At 41.5% G+C, this 24,564-nt stretch overlaps 1 long non-coding RNA gene across 2 annotated transcripts in view; it reads right to left on the bottom strand.

Moving 5' to 3' along the window:
• Positions 1–23,582, bottom strand: part of LOC132591889 (uncharacterized) — a 262,553-nt gene extending 238,971 nt beyond the window's left edge. For both annotated transcript variants that reach the window (XR_009557329.1, XR_009557328.1), the window contains exon 1: positions 23,426–23,582. This is a non-coding gene — a long non-coding RNA (uncharacterized LOC132591889). The remainder of the gene's footprint in view (positions 1–23,425) is intronic.
• Between the last annotated feature and the right edge of the window lie 982 nt (positions 23,583–24,564).

The raw sequence follows: 24,564 nt of genomic DNA, 5'->3' as shown, positions 1-24,564 counted from the left end.
AAGTAGCAGGAGCCAGAGAGTAAGCATAAATGGGCACTTTTTTGCAATGAAGAGATGTAAAAAGTGGAGTTCCCCAAAGATTGGTATTCGGACCTGTGTTTTTTTAATTTGTTCATAAACGATCTAGTTAGGACTGAGCAATGAGGTGGTCAGGTCTTCTGATGATGCTAAACTGTTCAGGGTTCTAAAAAAGGGAGAGAGAAATTACAAAGAGCTCCAAAAAGCTCTCTCTGAACTGAGTGAACGGGCAATAAAATGGCAAATACAATTCAATGTAAACAAGTATAAAATGATGCTTGTTGAGGCAAAAATTCTTAATATCACATATATGTTCATGGGGTCTGAAAAGGTAGTAACTAACGAGGAATAAAACCTTTGGGTCATAGTAGATAGCTTAGTGCAGATATCAATCCACGGTGGGGCAGCTGTAAAAAAAGGCAAAATCCACACTAGGAATCATTAGGAAAAGAACTGGGGGGTGCCAATACCATGATGCCAGTATGCCAATCTTTGATGTGACTACATTCAAAATACAGTGGTACCTCTACTTACGAATTTAATGCATTCCGAACGCACATTCGTAAGTCGGAAACAATTGTAAGTCGAATCCCATAGGAATGCATTGGGAGAAAACATTCGTAAGTCGAAGCAACCCTATCTAAAAATTCGTAAGTAGAAAAAATCCTATCTAAACAGCATCCAAGATGACGGACGGAGCTCCATTCGTAAGTAGAAACATTTGTAAGTCGAGTCATTCATACCGGTAAGTAGAGGTACCACTGTACTGTGTACAGTTGTGATCCCACTTCAAAAAGGATATTGCCAAGTTAGGGAATGTTCAGGAAAGAGCAACCAAAATAACTATGATAGAAGTTTCTAAAATTAAGCATGGCCTGGAGAGAGTGGAGAGAGAGAAAATGCTTTTCCCCTCTGTCATAACACCAGAATTTGTGGACATTCAATGAAGCTGAATGTTGGAAGATTCAGAAAAGTGTGAACTTCCTACAGCATGTAGTTAAACTATGGAACTTTTCCCCACAGGAGGCAGTGATGGCCACCAACTTGGACAGCTTTAGAAGAGAATCAGGCAAATTTATGGAAGATAAAACCATCAATGGCTATTAGCCATGATGGTTATGCTCTGCCTCCATGGCTGGAGGTAGGAATGCTTCGGAATAGCAGTTGCAGCAGAAGATATTGCTCTTGTGCTCATGTTCTGTTTGCAGGATTCCCAAAGGTATCTAAATGTCCTCTTGGGTGTGCATGAAAATGAGGAACTAAGTCTCCAACTAAACAAATTGTAGTTACATCACTTGAGCTTTTGTCCTACTATATCCATCTACAACATATAGCAACAATTATATCACTACTTGTTGATGCTGCATAACTTTGTGTAGAATCATGATATGGCATGTGTCATCAGAACCTTAAATCACCACCGTGCCAGTTGACAGCAATGCCCACTAATGTGGACGCTTCCAGGTTTGTTCCAAGAAACTTAAAGGAAATGCAAAAGCTTTTATACCCTTCAGTCTTCAATTTGTGCTTCATCAAACGTTCTCAAATCTATTATCTAGCCAGGATCACACTGTGAGACCTAGATAAAATGATTTATGTTAGAAATAAAAGTGGCAGAACAATTTAAAATGCACTGATCTTGCATGGTATGTTCATTTGTATGTGTTTATCTTTTGTAGAGAAGTGTGCCAGTTTTTTTTTTATTTTTGTACATTGGCAAGATCACTGTGACAAATTTGTAAATACACATGTAGGGCAAAATCAAAAGACAATAGTCACCAAAAGCCAAACCAGGGTGTATGGAAATATATTTAAATAGGGCATGATTAAGGCTAGAAACAATACACAATCCTAAAGAACAAACTTCCAGATCTAAAATTGTTTGCAGTTGTTAATCTCACCTTTTTCTTCACACTTAGGTCAGGTACAAGTGTAAGAGGAAACCTTGGTTTTCTACTACATGTATCAACCATGGCAACCTTCAGTTTTCGTAACCATGAAGAGGAGATTGAAAGCTTCCCCTTCCAGTCTTAAATTAACCATAGTTTTTTTCTCAATGAAGGTTTATATTTTAAACCATAGTTGAAGAATAACCCAGGATCTATATCTACAGTTGATCCTAGTTTGTTCTTTGCTAACTATAGCTAAAGCAAGCCAAAGTTCTGAAGCATCCAGAACTGTGGTTAGCTTAAAATAAAATAAAAATAGAAGCTTTCAGTCTCCTTGTCTGGAATGCAGCAGAGGAAAAACAGAGAAAGTGCAACTTTGACCCTGAAGTTCTCATTGGCTCTTGTACATGTAGTGGTAAATAGTGATTCCCTGTTATCTCTGAAGCTGGCCAGAAAAGTTTTTCATTCACAATACAGTACAGTGGTACCTCGGTTTACAAACACAATTGGTTCTGGAAGTCTGTACTTAACCTGAAGCGTACTTAACCTGAAGCGAACTTCCCATTGAAAGTAATGGAAAGTAGATTAATCTGTTCCAGACGGGTCCGCGGAGTACTCAACCCGAAGCGTACTTAACCCGAGGTATGAGTGTAATTGGTTCCGGAAGTCCGTACTTAACCTGAAGCGTACTTAACCTGAAGCAAACTTCCCCATTTAAAGTAATGGAAAGTGGATTAATCCGTTCCAGACAGGTCCACGGAGTACTTAAACTGAAAATACTCAAACCGAGGCGTACTTAAACCGAGGTATGACTGTATACCTATTTCTAGTCTGGCTGCACTGTTATATAACCTAATAATGTTATCCACAACATCGGTGGGTCATTCACCTATGCATCTTCCATAGTGATATATGCCAACTACTTCCACTAATGGCCTTCTGCATTCTAAATAGGACAAATTTGCTCCAGCAAAAAATTTGCTTTAAGCCTGATAGTCATATCACTGTCTCTCCCAATGTCATGATTATGACACAGCTCTTTTTAAGCACATGAACGATTCCCCATCTCCGCCAGCACTCATTTCAAGCTTCTAGTTCTGTCATTTAGCACTCTCACACTTTGTCCATAGCTGTAACTCTTTCTCCTCTCCGTTAATCTTTCTAGCACAACTTACCTCAATGTGTAATAATATCGGAAGCACTCCTCCGTGCAGAAACAACCAACCATTACGGAAATGTGAAACCACTCCAACCACTTTACCAATAATGTCTGCACTCTAGAAAAGCAACTGAGTGTACAGAAATGGGTTTTACCGTGCAGAAAGCGTCTAGGTCAGGGGTAGGCAACCTAAGGCCCGTGGGCCAGATCGCCTTCTCAGTCCGGCCTGCGGATGGTCCAGGAGCTAGTGTGTTTTTACATTAGTAGAATGTGTCCTTTTATTTAAAATGTATCTCTGCATTATTTGTGGGGCATAGGAATTCATTCATTTTTTTTCCCCTCCAAAATATAGTCCGGCCCACCACATGGTCTGAGGGACGGTGGACCGGACCACGGATGAAAAAGGTTGCTGACCCCTGGTCTAGGTAGGCTCTACATAGGTAGGAAAACACAGAAAGCAGATGGAAAGCTAGACAACTGCAGAAGCTATAGCCATGTAGCCAGGATTGTTCTGCACCTCATTATGAGATGGAATCCTCATACTTTAAGAGCTTGGGAAGATTCACCATTCCTTCTGACATGAGTTTCAAGCTTGAGGTTTCTAACATGTGCTCATACTTTGTCCATAGTTGTATGCCTCTCCCCTCTCATCTGTTCCTTATTATGATGCTTCAAAGAACTTCCCTGGGGAAAATGTCTTCACTCCGCAATAGAATGGGAACATCCCTTCTTCATGACTTATGGTCAGCCTCTCCCAGTTTGTAGATCTTTCCTGTCCCTTCCCCACCAGGCCCATGAAGAGGGGGGCAGAAAGCCGGGTATACTTTCCCCGGGCCTTGGGGGGCCCTGCCATAGACTGGCTGCTTTTTTGTTTGCATTTATAATTTATTCTAACAAGATTCCCACCCTGGGCCTCAGGTGAGTTCTGCATGGGCCTGTTTCCCCACCCCCGCCATAAAGCAATAACATGAGGCAGCATGTATAACAGTATTCCAGCCCTTGTTAAATATAAATATACAGGTTAAATTTCCTATACTGTACAGGAAAGCTAACGTAGAACTTTTCCTTCCATAAAGGAAAATAAAATATGTCCAGCCCATAGTCTTCAAAAATGTGATTCAGTTAAAACATTTTAAAAGACATTTATTTAGATACTTGATTAACCAATCATATAACTAACTCACTACTCAAACATTTACCTCCCACCAATTATTTCTCTTAGTGGGGATAACAGAACTATTGGATCCTGGTTAAAGTCCTAGTTACCCAGTGATGAGTAAGATATAGATACTCAGATATAAAGAAAGGTGGGCGTACCTAAATCCTGTCAAAATTCTTGGGCTTTAAATTAGTTGCAACTAACTTGTCCCATTGGTTGCCGTAAGACCTAGTAACATTTTCTGGATTGGTGCCAGTTTAAAATGATTGAAGATCACAACCAGGACATTTAAGTTGTCTATAAATACTGTAAGAGTAGCAAGTTAAAACTGAATAAATCAAGAAGCACATTTTCCCACCTTGCCTGAGTTAAAGCTTCAGAGGTACAAAATGTCATCTTAAAGATTAAAGGTTAGCACATGATATATAGCCAATCAACTTAGCAGACACCTTATCTATCAAGCCCATCTTATAAGGGTAGCATCGCCTAAACTGTGCTTAGATACCAGGGGATGTAGACCAGGATCCCAAACTTTTAATCAATGAACTTAATACATTCGCTCACTAGTTTTAAAGTTTTAAAGCCTGAACTGGTTTTATGGGCGAAGATTTTTATATCTACACCCAAAGCTGTGTCCATACTCAATTGCAAGAAAACAAGTGTTTTCTAGTCAGTGCCTTTTTGCTCCTAATTGTCATCAGATGATGTTGAAATGTCAAAGGGGAGCCAAATCAACTTCCCATCATCCCTGTATCCTGCAAGTAATACCAAATGTGTCTTCTTCTGGAACACAATCTCATGTATTATATTGGATTGCCTCAATGCCATCTCTGAGTTGTGTGTAGACATTACATTCTAAGTACAGTGGAACCTCGGTTTACGCCTACCTCCGTTTATGAACGCCTCCGTTTACGAATGGCGCGGACCCGGAAGTGTTTACATCCAGGTTCCGCGGGGCTCGGATATGCAGAAGCAATCTGTGCAGAGCGCGCATGCACAGAAGCGCTCTAATGGTGCTTCACACACACGCAGAAGCGTGCCTTCGGCAAGCGAATGCCTCCGCGGAACGGATTGCGTTCGCAACCCGAGGTACCACTGTATTATCAGAATGAGCTGTGATTTTTGCTCCCTGTTATGATACTTATACCAACTCCACATGACATCCTCTGGTCTACCACACCAGTTCTGGGGTCCAAAAATAAAAATAGGCTATAGCTCAGTTGGTAGAACATCTTTTTTGCAGGCAGAATGTCCTAGGTTCAGCATCTCCAGGTAGGAACAGGAACCCTGTCTGAAACCCTGAAGAACCACCAGCAGTCAGGGTAGACAATGCTGAACTAGATGGACCAAAGGTCTGATTCAGTGTAAGGCAGTTTCCTGTGTTCCTATGTCTTCCTTCCAACCCATGATATTAATGTGGCATCCTGACCTATGATGCCAGGTACCGTTTTAGAAGACTTATTCTCTGCTTCCCTGTCAGAGCAGATCAGACTCCCAGTTCTGATCTGGGTAAACTCTATCCAAGCATGATTTATCCCACATGAATTTGACCTGCACTTGCTCCAAGCTATTAGGAAAGCACACTGAGGGCACATGTCTAACTCCCTGATGTTGATGCCTGAGAAGGAGCAGGGTTTAAGATGGTGTGCAGATGCCTCTCTACTGGTCTCTGTGAGTGAAGAGGAGAGTGGTTGATGGGGCAGGGTCTTCCACAGTGGAGCCCCTTAGCATCGCCATGGTGGATGGGAAGCTATTACTGCTGGTTTTTCTGCTGGTGGTCATAGCTGGGAGAAACATCCACAACAGGTGTGGCACCAGAGTCTTTGCATCCATGGGATCTGAAGTCCCCTTAGATGCCCCAGCCTAGAGATGACATTGCATAAAAATGCCCTTTCCACGCTGGCCAGCACAAGCATTGGGACTTGGGGTACAGTGGTGTGTTGCTCTGCTGCTCCAGGGCTGGGGGCTGGGGGTTCTGTGTGACACTTAGATGTCTGTGGTTATACTTTCAGAAGCTGGTTGGAGAAACCCGTATATTCCGGCGTATAAGACGACTGGGAGTATAAGACGACCCCCAACTTTTCCAGTTAAAATATATAGTTTGGGATATACTCGCCATATAAAAAATACGACCCGGCGTATAAGACGGCCCCCGACTTTTGAGAAGATTTTCCTGGGTTAAAAAGTAGTCTTATACACAGGAATATACAGTAGTAATGCTAATTTTAGTACTGCAGTATCAGTGAGGATTTTTTTAAAAAGTAGATAGATAGATAGATGTTATGTTCCCAAATGTTTACAACTCACTTAGATTTCTTGTAATGTTTAAATGAAAGGGGGGGGGACTTTCTAGGTCCAAGCATGCATCCCGATAGCAATTGTTTACTTCAATTCAAAATGACACATTCAGAAATGATGGCATCCATTTGTTCTGCTAGATACTCTGTCTCCCTTGCCTATGCTTCTTAATTTCCTTCTCCTTCTGTTACTAGTCTTATGACTAAATGCTTCAATTTATTCGCCATACAATGTCACTACACTCGATTTTGGTCATTTATTACATTTTCTCTCTCTAGCTTTACAGTATGGCCAAGGTGTAAGTGGGGGAGGGGGGAAGAGTGCTTTAAAGACATTGCAATGTATCAAGGTTTTCAATTTGATGCTCCCAGGCCCTTGAGGAGTCAGGAACGTGTTTCACTGAGGTCGCGGAAACTTCCTTCTTTTTTAAATTTTATTTTGCGCCCTTTCATCTCAAGGTTGCCAGATGTCTCCCCAGATGGGAGCTTCGGTATGATAAAGCAGGTATCTTAGCTTAATGCAAGTAAACAACTGAGCTCTGCAAGTCCTAAAGCCTACCGCAAAAATGGAACAGCTATACATAGAACACTGTGAAAGTTATAATAACTGTGCAAGTTAAAATCTAATCAGCCAACACAAATTACCCAGTATATACAAATAACATCCAGCATTCACAGAAGTAGGATCAGTCTAAATGTGTTCTCCACACCAGGCTTAAAACAGAAGGGCTATAGCTCAGCAGTATAGTATCTGCTGTGGAAGCTGAAGGTCCAGGCTTCAATCCCTGTAATCTCCAGGCATGGTTAGAAAGACTCCCTGCTCGAAACCCTGAAGAGCCACTGCAATGGTCTGATTGTATAAGGCAGCTTCCAAAGTTCCTACAAAGGGTGACCAGTGGGCAATATGGATTCCCTGCCCACCATTCCATGCAATGCTTCTTTCAGGAGGCTGTAAATTAACGAGTTCTGTTCATAGAGAGCCAGTGTGGTGTAGTGGTTAATGAGCGGTAGCCTCGTAATCTGGGGAACCGGGTTCACGTCTCCGCTCCTCCACATGCAGCTGCTTGGTAACCTTGAGCTAGTCACACTTCTCTGAAGTCTCTCAGCCCCACCCACCTCACAGGGTGTCTGTTGTGGGGGAGGAAGGGAAAAGGAGATTGTTAGCCACTTTGAGACTCCTTCGGGTAGTGATAAAGCGGGATATCAAATCCAAACTCTTCTTCTTCTTCTTCTTCTTCTTCTTCTTCTTCTTCTTCTTCTTCTTCTGGATATGTCTCAGACTATTGGCCCATTGTTGTCTGCTCTGCTGATAGCACCTCTCAGGCAGACATCTTTTACACCACCAGCTTCCTGATCCTTTTATTTAACTGGAGATGCTAGAGATTGAACCAGGCAAAGCACCAGCTCTCCAATAGAGATACTGGCTCTTCTTAAAGCAGGAGCACTTGGATTGGTGTTTACTCTGGCAAATAATGTGTTTCATGTGCAGCCAGCTCAGATGTGCCACAGAAGAAGCTGCAGGGTGGATCAGCACCTTCATTCTGACCTTGGAGGTAATTTCAGACTTAGCCCGAGTGATGTTAAACAGCCCAAGGCCACAGACCAGATCTGATTCACATGTTAAATGATTTAAGGCAGAAGGCAGATAGGGATCTACTGGTGGAGCTCTGGGTGATTTGCAGTAGATCAACAAGGCGTTCCAATTCTAAATCAATTGCATGTTTGCAGATATAGGTTGCTGAACAACACCAACAACAAAATGACTTTTCTCTTCTACCTAGGCTATGCTGCTAAAATAAGTCAGCTAGCCAGGAGTGCACACTTGTGTGCAAGGACTGTGTGCTCACAGTACTGTACTGAAAATCAATTCCTGGACTCAGAATGTGCTCAGAGGTTGATTCTAACCTCATGCCTTTTGTACCTGGCTCTAGCTGACAGGTCCTGGGGTTCTACCCAAAAAAATAAAATAGAGCCGTCAAGCCCAAAGTCTCCCTACCCCTGTTTTAAAGTATGCCTGTAATGTGTTTTACCTATAAAAATGCAATGTGAAAAAATAAAATGAACATGGGATGTGGCAGCCCAGGAAAGATATATTTCTTAGCAGTCTTATATTGAAATTTTTAGCAGTTTAAAGTAAGATGTAAAACTATTGCATTCCATTGTAGCATTAAATGTAAATTGGCACGAACAATGTAAGCGCTACCACGGAAGAGGCACTTGCAATAAGAATTAAGATGAAATCCATAACCTCAGTGGCACTTGCCAACCCCATTTCTCATTGCTCCTTTTGAAACTTGATTTCATCATATAGCAGAGAAGAAAGGAAAATATATTGATTGGAGCATAAAGCAGATGAACTCTTAAACAACGGTGAAATCACAGCCTGCCTCTGTAACTATAAAGAAAGAAACAGTCAGAAAGTAGGGCATCTATTGAAACTATGCAAAGATTATACCTATATTATGCTATAATTGGAAAGGAGGCACAGGCTTTTAAGTCATAATGATTAAACTATGGAAACTGGAAATATCAAGGGATGGGGGGATGGAAAGAAATAGGCATGTAGGGGGGGGGACTTACTGACCTGCTCCCAAAATATCATTAAGATCTTTTGAAAACAGCCAAAATTCTGACATCTGAGAATAATTCTACTTGATCTCTTTGCCAAGCTTTGGCATGAAAGAAGAACTGGATTGTAAAGAAATGCTTTGCTTTCTTCCAAGTAGAAATGCGCCTTCTATTCCCCACTAAAGACGCTGTCTAGTGACTGGGATTATTTCTTCTTGATAACCTTGCAAGTTTTAAAATTCTAGAGCCTAATTAAAAGTTCCCCACTAACCAAAAGTGCAGTAATAAGGAACACCAACTACTAGTCCCTTATCATCTCAGTGAGCGCTCCATTTCACCAGTCATCCTTTTGGAAGAGCATTACGAAATCCCTCAGTTTTAAAGTCCTATCAGCAAATGCATATGGATGCGCACACACATCCAGGGGAAAAAACCTTGCTGCTCATTAAAACCTTTTATCTTTCTTCTGACCAGGTTCTAAGAAGACCTGTGAATTAATATCCCTTTCCCAGTATAAGATATTTTGCTCTTTCTCCGCCTTTAGAGGGATATGTAAAAATGTATTTACCTTTTTCAATGTGTGCATTAATGGGAACTAGAATTGCAAGGTTAGGACATTCTATCATATGCTTGCATAGCTTGCTTTTGTGTTCTGAGAATGAGATTTCTTTAAAACCCGACATATTCCAAGCCAATTATTTAATCAATAATTGGAGCAAAATTATCTAGCGTTGTAGCTTGACTAGGGAAGCGAGAGAAGAGGGGGGAATTGCTGCAGGTGGCCTATACAGCTCATTTTGAAGTTAGCTCTCCTAAGCTTACGCAGCGGTCTTGGAGAATATTAATATAGTGTAATGCACCAAAGAACCCTTAGGGTGTTCACCTGCCATGGAATTTAATTTATTTTATATCTCATCTAATAGCCTGAATCTCCTCAATTAGGTAAATATAATGTGAAAATGTTTCCTTGTTTCTCTAAGGAGTTTAAAACCTGGAAGGTCATTCCCACAGAATTTCCTTCCTAGTACATAATTGGGTTGAAAATTGAGTCTCTGTGTGTTTCCTTCTCTTAAAGCGAATGCTGAAAGTGCAGAATGTGATTGATCCACCTCCATATGCTGTGACAGTACAACTGTTGTGTTGATGAGCAAAAGGCATGAATATTGCAGAGAATTCAGCAAGGTATTATATTAAGGCTCTCTTGGATTGAGAGACAGATTGCAAGAAAACACCCTCATATTTTCAGCAGGCTACCATACATGTGTAATAAGCTAAGTGGCATTTCTACATGAATATGTACAGAGGTAGTGTGGCAAAGACTGCCTCTGCAACTTTCATATAATTATGTCTGTTGACTGGTGTTTAGATGAAGGTTATATCTTGTGGGGAACATAGCCAGAGAAAGGTGGCTGTACTGGGTGGGATAAAACATAGATGAAAAGGAAGAGCTCCATCTATTGGTACAAAAAGAAATATATTACTGGTACAAAGGATTCACCTCTCATCACTATTTCTGCATTTCCATTTTCAGATCTTAGGTACTTCAAAATAAACAGAAGAGTTGAGAAGCAGGAACAATTGCTACAGTGCTTTCCTAAGTACTCATTTCCTGCAACTGCATCCTCAAAGTCCTGTTGTCCAGAGCACTAGAATCTGGAGCAGTTTGAGCAAAGTCTTGCCACAGTCTCCCCATGAAAGACTCTCCCAATCCTAATTCCATACTTTTATTTCTAGCCAATTTATTTCATTAAAAAATGGTCTGTTTGCTCTCTTCATCCACCTGCACCATATTACAGATCCTTCAGTTTTGGATTACACCCAGTGCTTTTTTCCAGGGGTACTAAAGGGTATGCAGTACCGGCACCTGTTTTGTTGTTGTTAAAAAGTGTGGCACTTACAACAACTTCATGGTGAGTACTGGCACCTATTTTTCTAGAGAGAGAAAGCACTGGCTACACCTGAACATGGAAATGAATAACACAAGACCAGGCCACACATGAGACATTCCCTGGAATGCTGCCAAAACCCATGAAAAGGACCAGTGTCGCATGGCAGTCCCCACTCTCAATGCCTCCAGCCCACATTTCTGGCAGCAGCCAGAAGGCACAGAGATTCTCCATATAGCGGCAGCCCTAGGGACATCAGAGGAAATGGCTGAAAACAAACTATCAAGTGGTGTTTCTCCTGTGTACTCTTTTGAACCCAATCCCCACATGGACTATTGCTAAGAATGCTTTTTGCCTTAGTTCATTCCAACTTTTTTTTAGCATGCACACATGCTAGAATATCGTTATAAACATATTCACAGGTGTATAACTGCCACTCCCAATTGCCATTTCAAACTATATTTCAGTTTGCATAGAAAAGCCATGTGGCATGATTCTCCCTTTGGTCCAAGATGGTGTAGGGGTTAGAGTGTTGGACTGGGATCTGTGAAATCAGAGTTCTAATCCCAACTGAGCCATGGGGCTCATTGGGTGACCTTGGGCCAGACACTATTGCTCAGTTTAACCTACCCCACAGGGTTGTTGTGAGGATGAAATGAAGACCAAATGAGGATGAAATACACACCACCTTGAGCTCCTCAAAGGAAAGGTGATGTACAAATGTAATGATGAACATGAAGAAAGACAGAGAACAACTGACCTTTGAGACTTGCTTTATGTGGCAGGAACCAAAAATAAAATAAGCAGGGATGGTGGAGGGAAAAGTGGAGAAACTGCATCAGAGCAAGAGAGGGCAAAAACCCACAGGCGAGTTTTAAGAAGTAGATGTGCTTCAAGTATGACATTCTGGTGCAGAGGAAATTGAATCCATCTATTCTTGATAAAGGTGGCTTCATTATTCAACTTTGCTTCACAATGACACTTATGAAGGATGAAGCCATCCCTATCTCATGAAGATAAATTCATGATCGGTGGTATCATTTTAGTATATTCCCTTTATAAAGAAATCTTCTTAACTGATGACAGGGGGGATCATATTTTTAACTTCAGTGGCATATGAAGAAGGGGGAAATGATTCATAAATAATTGAGGGGTGATGTCTGGGGTGAATGTATACAGTGCCCCAGTGCAAAGGAGGATCATATAATTGTGTTATAACAGAAGTAGGAAGTCAGTAGGCCACCAGATAGTGAGACTCCAACTCCTATCAGTCTCAGCCAAGATAGACAAGGGACAGGAATGATGATAGTTATGGTTCAGCAACATTTGGAGGGGCAGAGGCTTAAAGTTAGGTTCAGCAGTTTGGGCTCACATCAACTGTTGCTAAGCAGACTGGGTAATTTTCTCCTCACTAGATTTCCCCACTTTGTGAATGTTAAGAAAGCTGCAAAGCACTCCATTATTTAAGCATCCCATTGTGGTGGATCCTTTCTAGTCTCCAGCCACTTTAGCTCTTCTCTGTACCCACAAAACCACCACTGTAAGTGCAGTGCTGCAGGGATATGCTGGCCACCTTTGGAGACCAAGTGCAAGTTTTTGCCCATCCTCTCTGAATGCAAAATGTGTGTTTATTAGGAGAAAATCACACTGTTTTCAAGACTATGTTTTTAAAAGAAAATGCGGCAGAAATGTAGAAAACTGAACTTGGAATTAGAAAACTGAGACAACTGAAATTGACAGGTTTGCAAATCCCTGTCCTTGATCTCCCCAATCTGTACATGTGTGAAATTATATATCTGCCACTGTAAAAAGCATATGCACTACCACAGAGGGTGTGACAGGCAAGAGTGATCTAGAAAAAGGAGGACGCATTGAACTGAATCCTCCATCCCTATTTTTCCTGTAATGATCATTGCAAGGCAGGATAGGGGAGTCAGAAAGCATTTTCCACCCATGAGGCTGAAATTGATTTTGAGCCTCTCCTGCACTATATGAATGCCTGATCATGGCCCATGCAGAATAGAAAGCAGAGAAAAGAGGCATTTCTCATTCAGACCAATATAGGTTTTACATTGACATTTAACTGATTCGAGCAAGAAAGGCTGTTTCAAGAGGCTAGCTTGCATAATGGATGTCAAATTCTCTCTCCTCTCTGTGATGTCCTACGTTAGGAGGGGGTCGGGATATGGCTGTAGAATGTGGCCTCTTTCCTACTTCACTCTGTGCAAGGCTAGTGTAGCCAGAGGCAGCAAGGCTAGTGTAGCTAGGCAGCATGGATGATTGAGCCGTTCTATCCTTGTATGCGAAACAAAAAGATTCATATGTCATATCTAAGTGGGCTACACAGAGATGGTTCAGTGTTTGCCTGCGTCTTCATTATAACCTTTTTCAAAGTTTTGCAATGTACCCATTAAAATCTGTTTCAGGCTCAAACTTGGCACACCATTATATGAAGCATACAAAGCAAGGAAAAATGGCTTTAATTTCCTGCAAATTATTGCAGCCTGCCCCTGTTCAGGAGAAAGGAATATGTTCGCTTGCTTTGATTCCACATGCATAAGCAGTTAATGAAAATTTCTTCTTCTTGGTCTACAATCTGTACATTTTATAAGCTGGTGCTGTCGTGAGCTATACAACCAAGCATTTAAAATATACACACAGCGAAAACCCTACAGCTCTATGCATATATGATCAAACAGAAGTTGCATCCTTGCAAGTAAATGAGAGTTATGTTGACAGACTAAGAACAGATTAAACTTGATTAGAGATTCTCAAACTTCATAAAAGTGAAGGCCCACAAGCAACTTGATATTGCAAACATATAGACTGAGATTCCAGTGGACTTTACCACTTACTTGCAGGTTCAAGGGTGATCTAGCTGTTGTCAGATCTAGCTCTTGTCAGAATCAGGTCTTTTACAGGTCTTCTAACCCCATATAGGTTAGAAACCAGAAAGACTCATGCAGAGTACTTCTGCACACCCAGAATGGAGCATGTGAGAATTTTCCCTTAAAGTTTCCACAATTTAACCAAAATTTCTAACTCTCAGTGGTTGCAAATTGTTGCGGGGGAGTTTTTGTTTTTTGTTTTAATCTGAGAAGCAGGACAGGTCATGGAAAGGTCTCCACACTGAAGACAGTTAAATTGCGACTTCAGCCTACCCAGGGAGAACTGGATGCATACATCCTATTATAACAAACATTATAAAAATGTCGGAAGTAACAACTCAGGCTTAAGCACTGTTTGTGAATTGCCAGTTAAGGGAGGGAAACAATGTATAGTGCAGTTTCCCTGAGGGTCCAGCTTCCATAGACTGCAAACGACAAGTACAGGCCGGTCAGCAAATGCACTGGGCTAAGTAATCCAGCTGGGCAACTGGCAATTGAGACTTTGTTTCATTGATTCATGTCTTGGTAACTTCTAGGTTATTCTAATAGCCTCTACATAGGACTGCCTTTGAAGACTGGTCAAAAAGTACAACTGACCCAGGATTCAGCAGTCAGGGTAGGATTGTAAGGACCACATTACATATGTCCTTGAAGAGTTGTAGAGGTTACCTGTTGCTTTCTGGTCAGAATTCCAAGTGCTAACCTGAATTCTCAAAGCTCTTTACACATACTAGGTCCTGTGTACAGTCATACCTCGGGTTAAGTACGCTTCAGGTTGAGTACTTTCAGGTTAAGTGTTTACTTCCGGGTTCTGACACACGCACATGCGCCATAGCTGCCAAGTTTTCCCTTTTCTCGTGAGGAAGCCTATTCAGCATAAGGGAAAATCCCTTTTAAAAAAGGGATAACTTTGCAGCTATGACATGCGCAGAAGCAATCTGAGTGCTTTGCGCATGCGCAGAAGTGCTCTATCGGCACTTCGCGCATGCGCGCTATCCACTCGGGTTAAGTACTTTTTGCGGTGCGGATGGCACCCTGGAACCAATTAAGTATTTAACCCAAGGTACCACTGTAAATGTTAATTTTTTTCATCTGCAGTACTGTCTTATTTATATTATAGTACAGTACATTGATTATTGCCTTCATTTCATGGATCAATGGTCTTGTTAGACAGTAAAATTTGTGTTAAATTGCTGTTTTAGGGGGTGTTTTTCATCGTCTGGAACAGATTAATCCACTTTCCATTACTTTCAATGGGAAAGTTCGCTTCAGGTTAAGTACGGACTTCCGGAACCAATTAAGTACTTAACCTGAGGTACCACTGTACTTGAAGAAAGACCTCCTTTCATACACCTGCCCTGGGATACTAAAGAGGCTCTTTTGTAAGTACCTCCAGCTTGCCTATACACATCCCTCTCTATCTTTACAATGCAGGCAAAACCTGTTATATTTTGGAAGGAATTTGCCTTGGCAGATGCTGTGCTTAAACGATGGGTTAGATGCTGCACTTAAACGAGACTCTTTAATACTAGCCTCAAATCTATATTGCTACTTTATTAAGGTGGGCTTGGCATGGGCTATAAGGACCTATCACAACAAAAGCTTCTGAAGGACTGGAGCAAAATATGACACCAGTGACTCACTACGTACCATAGTAGATTCATTGGGCAACAGCCATTGTATTTTGTTTTAGCCTAGTAACCACTTTCTCTACAGCAGGTTTATTACAATCAATGAGTTCTCTCAGAGGTGCCAGATTATAAACAACATAAGATCAGCATCTGGTATAGTAAACAAACATAGCTGTTCCTGAAGTTAGTTTTAATCTTTCTTCCCCCACATCTGTTTTGTGTGTGTGTGTGTGTGTGTTTTATTAAAAGGGGGGGCACACTTCTGAAATCTAAGCAGGTGTCATTCATTTAACAACAATACAGTACTTTCCGTTTGATCAAGTTGCTACCTACCTCTATATCCTTACATTATTGAAGTAATTCAGAGATTTTGACTCTACACACACTGTACAATTAAATCACACACACCCCTCCCAAAGAATCATAAGAACTGTAGTTTGTCAAAGGTGCTGGGATCTGTAGCTCTGTGAGGAGTAAACTATAATTCCCAGGATTCTTTTGTGGAGATGCTTTAATTGTCTGGTGTGCATGCAGCTTTTGTTATCAGTTTATTATTAAAACAGTTTCTAAGGCATTTGCACAACTTTGAAAACATAATACATGCAAAAGTTGTACAGCACATTGGGGAGGGCCAGGGCGAATTCAATGAGACAAAACTTATTTTTCCAGCTCTTCACACCAGGGTTTATGGTGCTTGCAAGGGATAGTATCAATGTCTAGACGGGGTATTTTTAGCATTCACAGTCATTGTAGAAAAAGAAGAGTCTAGGAATAAAACATTAAAGCAAACTCTCAGTACAATGGAACAGGTTTTATCTTTTAGTGAGTAACAAAAGGTGTCTTGTGAATTGTATTTTGAGAAGAAGGGCTCTCTGCATAAATCAAGCAGGCATCAACCTAACTAGAGTAGAATGGGTGCATATCTACTGTTGGTAAGGTGGAGGTGGCTAACTTATGGCCCTGCAAATTTTGTTCAGCTACAGATCCTACCATCCCTAACTGCCTGGGGTCACCCATATAGCAGCCATCCCTGGTATTCAAGGATTACATTAAAGAAGGGGAGGACTGAACCCAAACACACTCAAAAAAGTTACACAACACAGTAAGAGTGGACTCTTTTTGTGCTTAAAAAGTTGCTTTGGGAGGAAGTGATTGGAGGATGTTAGAGCAGTGAGTAAAGAAGGCATGGGGAACACTTTTCAGCCTCAGGGCCACATTCCCTGCTGGGCAGCCTTCTAAGAGCCACATGCCAGGAGTGGGTAGGGCCAGAGGCAAAAGCAGGCAGAGCAACTAATGTACATTTTTTGTTTTTATGGTACACCACACCTTTTCTGCACCCACCCTCCTCGCTATCTTCCACTCCAGCCAAGAGGCCTCACCACTTCTCACTCCCTTGGCACCTCTCTGCCCTCTGTTTCCCCCTGCAATGGCAGTGGGAATCAAGCAAGCGTGCACAGAGTGGCTGCTTCTCTGCCTGTTTGCTTCATTGAGGCCTTTCACAACAGTGCTGTGCATCATATGCTGGGAGTCGGGGCAGGGCAGCCCAGAAGAACAGTAAGCAAATGCTGTTATCGCTACTGGGATACCAGCTCAGAAGTATGGTAATGGTGGAACAATTTAGGGGGCACCCCCAGTACCTGTTTTCTAATGTTGCTTCCTCACTCTGCCTAATGGTAAGCTTAGGTCACTTGCTTGATCTAGTCCAGCTTCACTTGGGAATGATTTCCACTGGGGAAACTGTGAGCAGCAAAAGTATTAAAGGTCAGTTGGGTTTATCTTATTCTGTTTATTTCAACAGGAGAATAATTCACTGCTGGCATCTCTTAAGGCTCTGGAATGCAGAAAATGCTTGATGAACTACACTCCTTTGCAATTCACTCTTCAGTTATGTTTGTATAATTGGACTTAAAACCTGACCCAGATGATTCAGTAGCTCACATTATTAGGTCCTGATCTTCAGGGGACTGAGCCTAATTGTACTCCATGGCCATTGCAGGGATAGCCAACTTGCTGTCTGCCAGCATTGTCTGCCATCGTGGTAACAGCGTCCTTGCAACAACACAGGGTACCCACACATACTGGCAATGATGTCAGAGCAGAGCAAGGGTTGCAGATGCCATGGGGAATCCCAAACACTGGGCCATACAACAGCCAACCAACTACGCTTGCCAACTGATCAGAAAAACAGACAGCTTGCACCTGTGCTTTTCACAGTGGATCAATATGCACAACTCAGCTTGTTAATCTTTCTATACATCAAGTAAAAGGCACAGCCTGTGACCAACTAAGATGGACCTACCGCTCGGGCCCTAATTATGCTCTGCTCCTCCTCATTCTCACCCTGTTCCACCCCTTCTTTTTGGTTCCTGTCTGTTCCTTTAAAGACTTCATCCCCATACTAAGGAAGCTGCTTCTTCCGCTTTCTACAGCTCACTTCCACCCTTCTGGAGGCCCAAGACCTTAAGAGGAGAACAATCCCAGGCATCATGGGCATTACAAGTTTAAACAGTCCTGTCTTTAGAAGTATACCGATACAAAGCCCTGAGCTGATAGTTACAAAAAGCACACCTGTAGCTTTGTAAGATGTTTTGTGGATTCATTTATATAAAAAATTGAGAAAATAAACAGTCATACATACAAAGTCATACGTGCATACATACTGTCCCCAGTTCACCTTTCCTGTTCTATACAGTCTCATTTGCTTATCAGCTGGAGCAAGATGGCTCAAATATCCTGACTAAAGGAGAGCGACATATTTCTGGTTTCTAAATCAACCATACATTGGATATCATTGTTATTAATTAACAAAGATCAGCCAAAGATCTCAGGGCAGTTCACAGCACAAAAATACAGAACAAAACCACAAGATACATAATATGAACAAGAAAAAGAACAAAACAAACTAATAGCCCGCCTTTCACAAACACATTTAAAAGGACATAGACTGTTAGTCATCATTTTAAGAACCTCATTTCCCTTGAGCACATGTTGATACACTGTCTTTTAACAGTGTAACCTTAGTCCTACTCAAAAGTAAATACTGTTGCGCTCAGTGGAACTTTCAGGTGTTTGTGGAACTGTGGTCGCAAAGTGTACCTGACAATTTATCTCATGGGGGAAATGGTTTCCTGTAATTGTCTTGCTTATTTGAAAACACACATGCACAATTAAAGTAACTCCTGAGTTTTCACTCTTCCGGCACACTTTTATAAGCACACTAAACAAAGCTGGGCATTTTATCCGCTATCTGCTATGGGTGGTTGCATATAATCCTATAATTTCCAGTGGAATAATTAGAGGTTTAATTTTCCATTTCTTTCCACTGTGAGATGGCGTGTGGCTCTAAATGCTCACTCATGTCCGCATGGGTACACAGTTGGCATATGCATTGCTGTGAAGCCAATACTTGCATCGTCTCTTTATGATTGGTTTTTTTAAATAAATAAATAAAAACCTCAAAAAAAATTCCAAACAGTATTTAAAACCTACTGAATAATTTATCTTTTCTACTAAGTTTTAGTTTCCGAAAGAGTTGTTAATGGAAATGCCTCTTATTCAATAATATATTTTACTGCTTGATTCAGAAATCTTTCAGTCTGAGGTTTAGAAACCTCTCAGTATATCCTACAGCAGTGTTTCTCAACCAGTGTGCCTCCAGATGTTTTGGGACTACAACTCCCATCATTCCTGACCACTGGTCTTGCTAGCTAGGGATGATGGGAGTTGTAGTCCCAAAACATCTGGAGGCACACTGGTTGAGAAACACTGTCCTACAGCACATGGGAGAATCCTCCAGATTCCAGAACAAGATAATTGCTTCCAGATGAGCTGTTTCTTGAGCATTCATTATGATTTGTTTCCACAAAGTTTGTGGAGAGGTTAGACAATGTTGTTCTGATTTGTTTTGTGGAGAGGTTAGACTAAGCAATTCTTATCTTGCACTTTCCATTGCATTTCCCCATCACTTTTCTGATCACAAAATGTCTGCTTGCAAGGTGGGGGTAGTGGGTTTGCTACATAGCAGCACCAATTCAGTTTGAGTTTCACAACCTGAATTTGCCAGCATGTGATTGAATCCCAACTGAAAAGGGGGACAGCCTGGAAGTTCCATGAGAGACAATGGAGGGTCATTCACCAAACCTAGTGGAATGGAGTTTCAGCAATAATCTCCTGGAGACATCAGGTGGAAGGGAGAGGAAGCAAGGACTTCAGGGCCTCTTGGACACAATAGCAGAGCCAATGTGGTGCTCCCGCTGGTACAACCATACACAGCCTGAACCTCATTCCTGCATCTCCCCTTTCTGGAAGCAGTAGCAATACTATTGCAGAAAGGCCATTGCTTTAGCTCTGCTCCACCAACTGAGTCACTTCTGCTCACATCATTGAATAATCATAGAAATGACTAACTCACATTAAGAAAATGCAAACCACCAAATGGGAAAGGTCTTCCAGAGATACCTGAGAGTCAAAGGCGAAGACGCCTGTTGAATCGCTGCTTGAAGAGAATTCCCCAGCATGGGAGTAGCACCACTAAATACCTGTCTTCTATTTCAGGCCAGCTGGACCTCCGCAACACAGGAGGATACCAAACAGTACTCCTGTGGATGTTCTCAGGAACTGAGCTGAGATATAAGGCCTCTGATGGTCCTTATATCCTAGGCCAATTTTTTTTCAGGGCTTTGTATATGAATACAAGAACTTTGTAGAAAGTAAAAAGGAAACCCAGGACAGATTGTTAAAAATGCCAGCAGCTAGATAGGAGGATATGAGTCTGACCAAACTGCGGGAGGCATTGGAAGACAGGAGTGCCTGGCGTGCTCTGGTCCATGGGGTCACGAAGAGTTGGACACGACTAAATGACTAAACAACAATAACAACAAGAAGAAGGTAGTAGGAAAGCAAACATTTGAACAGACCTTACCAGAGCTCATTTATACTGAAGCAATCCTCTGTGTTGTTAACATTATACCGCTGTTATAAAGAGGCACCAACAATGGTCATTATCCTCCAATAATAACATTTTTTATCAGTATGCTGCAATGCCTTTCTACAAAATAGGGCCACTCACCCCCTCTAAAATTTGACCAAAAGAGTACTGTCAAGATAAATGTTTGAAAAGGTTAGTGATGTAAACTTCCTGCTGTAATCCTTCTGAGATTGTCAGTAATGTGTGTGTGCGCACGCGCATGCGCACGCACAACATATTGTTTACTATTAGACTTTTTTGATCTATTTGTTCAGACTGGAAAGCTGTTCCTTGGCACCCCACTGTGTTTTGTAAACAGTCCCAGCAACAAACAAGGTTTTAAATGAAATCTATGTGTAATCAGAAGACTCCTATGCATCTTATCAGTGCTCCTCAAATATTCAGGTACCTTCCTGATCAACTCGTACATTTATCAACTTTAAAATTAGATATGCCATCAGTTCCTTTCAGGTTCTTTTGTCATAAGGCTGACAGATTACTACAGCCTGACTTTGCACATGAGAAGAACTATTATTTGTCCAGGGGAGGGGACAGGGGAGAAACTGAACTCAGTTCACATATATGTAATACACACTTTTCAAAACAAAAGGCAGACTGAAACTCAGCCATCCTTTGAAATTCACACTTCTCTGAATTTTGCAATGCAGTTCTCCAGCCAAGTAACGTGTGCAAAAATTCATGTATTAGCTAAAGTAGCATACCTAAAAAGCATATTAGGGCAAACTGCTTTGCAAAACAAAAAAAAAGTTACGTAGGTGACTCTAATTGTTCAGCCTAGTAATGAGATAATGTTTTCAGGTGACTGAATCACACCGGAAAATAGTGACCATCTGAAAGCGCCCTCAGGTCACATGGGAGTAAGTGAAGCCTTGGTGCCCCTCTTTAGAAATATGCTTGCTGACCAGGTTCAAAAGACATACTAGTTGGGCCAGTGGTGTTGCTGACGTTTTCAAATTCTATTCATTCATTCAGTCAGTCATTCAACTGAACTGCCCACTAAGATGCTTTAGATTAGGCACTAGAGCCCTTTTATCACAACACTCGGTATAGAAGCCTTTCCTTTGAGATATTTGCACAGATTTACACAGAAGAAAGGCAACATTTTTTTGTTTACAATATTTCCCAATAATGCACTGCTTTGGGCTTGTCTCACTTCCTTGACAGTCAGAGGTATACATTTGCTGGATGCAATTTGATTTAGGAAAAGACCATCCTCTATCTGTAGCACTTTCTGCAGTCCAATCAACCTGCAACATACAGTACTCAGGAAAACACAACCTTTGCTACAACTCATAATGTACAAAACCAGAACTGTAAAAGAAAATCACAGATTGGGAGAGCCCAGTCAGAAAATAAATAAAAGGGCTCAGATAAGGTGGTCTCGGCTTGCTTTTAAGAGTTGATCATACCAGCAGCAGAGCCCTCCTTGTATGATACATTCATTTCCCTACAAACCTGCTGCAAAACCGACATTTGTCAGCCCAGCAATGTTTGCAATGAAAATGTATTTATAAGGTTTCCAAGTCCATTATAGGCCAAGCATATCTGATTTAAGTTTCGCTAATCTTGCACAGAACAGCAAAAACTCATTTTCTGCACAGGAAGTTGCTGCACAGTAGCAAAGTCTGCAGGGAAAGTCAGTATTTAAATTGATGAGGTAGGTTATGAATTAAATGTTGAGGTTCCGGTGCTCTTAGACTTTCACGTGGCTGCTTGTGGGAGTGTGGATTGTGTATGAATTGGCACCTCCAGGTGGAGCTGCTGCCAAATTACAGGGTGGTTGTGGGTCTTTTCACAGGTTGTCAGGATGATCACATCAGGGATGAATGGATCTGCCCATTTTGGTTTATCTCCATTTTCCAAATCTTAAATTCAGTTTGCCACATTTCTGAATCAGGTTGCTTTTTTTATAATGTATTCATGAAAATTCATTGCAATAAGCCTATCCTCTTGTGGCACTACCAATTCGTGCAACTGGCTCTGTCATGCAATCCCAGCTGGTTGCAAGTGTTGCATTATGCAACAGTGGCTTTTTGTTCCGTATACCAACATGTCATGCTAAATATTAAATGGTAGGAAATAACTGTATGCCAGAATAGTGTCCTGAGTTTCAGCACATGGAATTGCAATGCAAAATTTCTACAATTTCCCAAGTTAATGGGTTTGCAAATGGGCTTTTTTCTGGAAATAATTAAAACAGAAATGAATGCTGGCCTTTCACTAGATTCCACTAGATTTCTGGAAGTGGCCTTTACACGGTGTAAGACTTTCACATAAAACACAGAAATGCTCAGGTAAAGAGACATCAGGAAAACAGAATAAAGTGCTGTCTGGATGCAGAATGAGTACAGCCACAAAATAGCAGAAGTTTAGGATCAGAGTTTCCTTCTCCTAGATGGGCTACCTTCCCCTGTCATAGCACATAATGATTGCATAATGTGTGAATCTGGGGAATGCATGATAGAGCATATTGCTGGTTCAAGTTTTTTGCAGATCCTTGAGGAAAATACTCTCAAGAGCCATCTCCCTGAGTTCACCCCTTTTCCTTCCTACTATTGCCATGCCCTCTTTGCTTGCCTCCTACTCTGGGCCCATTCAGCACCAGCACATGGAGCTAGAGGACAAGGCATGCAAAACCTACTACTCCTTCTCCTTACTGCTTTTTGGAGAGGGCAGGTGAACAAGAAGCAACAGCAAGGAGGATGAGGGGCAGAGGAGGCCCTGGAAATGGGCAGTACAGACCACAGCAGATGCCCAGCAACACGAACTCTGGCACCAGTCCCACTACAAATGTGGAACTGCATAACTCTTACTACTACCAGGAGCTATGCTGCTGCTTAGCATTGTACTTAGTTTCCTCCACGGTTACACTAGGGGCAAGATCATAGGATGCATCATCTTTTGTGAGCCTCAAGAAATTGGGGGTGAACAATCTCTTTGTACCTTCAGTTCAACAGCTTGCTTGTGGAGAAAGGCGACAACGCCAAGAGAGTTGTGGCTGCCTGCTTTTCCACTGTTGCAAAGTCACCGCTGGCTGCGCCATCCTCTCCTTTTCCCCTGCTGTCTCCCAGTGCCTTAGAGCAGGTGAGAACACCAGAATCAATCTGTAATTATAAGAAAATTTACACTTTCCCCAGGAGTTAATATACTTTATTCTAGGCAGTTTTATGGGAGGCAGCAAAGCTTATCCTGAAGCTGATGGTCATAACAATGAAATAATAGTATAATTTTTCCTGCTCGAAATATGGCTTTTAAGAAAATTACATTAAGAGAAAGAGCTGCTCTAGGACCTCGTAAGGAAGGTACTTAAAGAGCCATTATCTGCGGGATTCTGGGGAAGTGTCAGGTTCATTTACTATTTGAACTGTATAAAATTCCAAAATATCTTTCTTTTGAGCTATTGCCCACCCTCTTCCACATGGGGTTAGTGAAACATTATTTCATTTTCACTGTTCTTAGAAGACATATTTTGTTGGGGAGATGGCAGCTTCAGAACGCAGACTGCTATAGGCTCATTCGGGCAGAGTGCCTTGGCATCACTGGAGTTAAAGCACTTTCCATAAATGCATCCTGGCATCTACATAAATAAACACATTAGTTTTCCAAAGGCTTCTGTTTTCATCACAAAGGGAAAACTTCACATTCAAATGAATATATATATATATATATATATATATATATATATATGCGCTATTATAAGCATAATTGGAGTGCACAGTGCAATTAGAAATGGGAAATTTTGCTCCCATAACTGTGTGCCCAACTAAGCAGCCAATTTCACATGGAAAATACCAGCATGATGAGTCTTTAAAAAATAATAATAATAGTTCATAATGAGGTAAACCAAGAGGTTCGGGACTTGAAATTCAAAATGACTGAAAATCAGCTAGGCAGTGTATATTGCACTTCATTTTCCATGGCCTTATCAGGACAGGAAGGGAAGCTCCAAGCACACAGACACACCTGATTAGTCACTGTCCCAAGGGAATTGTCCCACCTATAGCATTTTGATAAAATATGTACCATATTAAGCTCATCCATTTCGCCAAGGTGCTGAGTAAGTAGAACAGGGTGCTGTGGTT

This window comes from Zootoca vivipara, chromosome 3 (assembly GCF_963506605.1).
Source record: "Zootoca vivipara chromosome 3, rZooViv1.1, whole genome shotgun sequence".
Classification (NCBI taxonomy): domain Eukaryota; kingdom Metazoa; phylum Chordata; class Lepidosauria; order Squamata; family Lacertidae; genus Zootoca; species Zootoca vivipara.
This window is presented reverse-complemented; position numbering and strand designations above follow the sequence as displayed.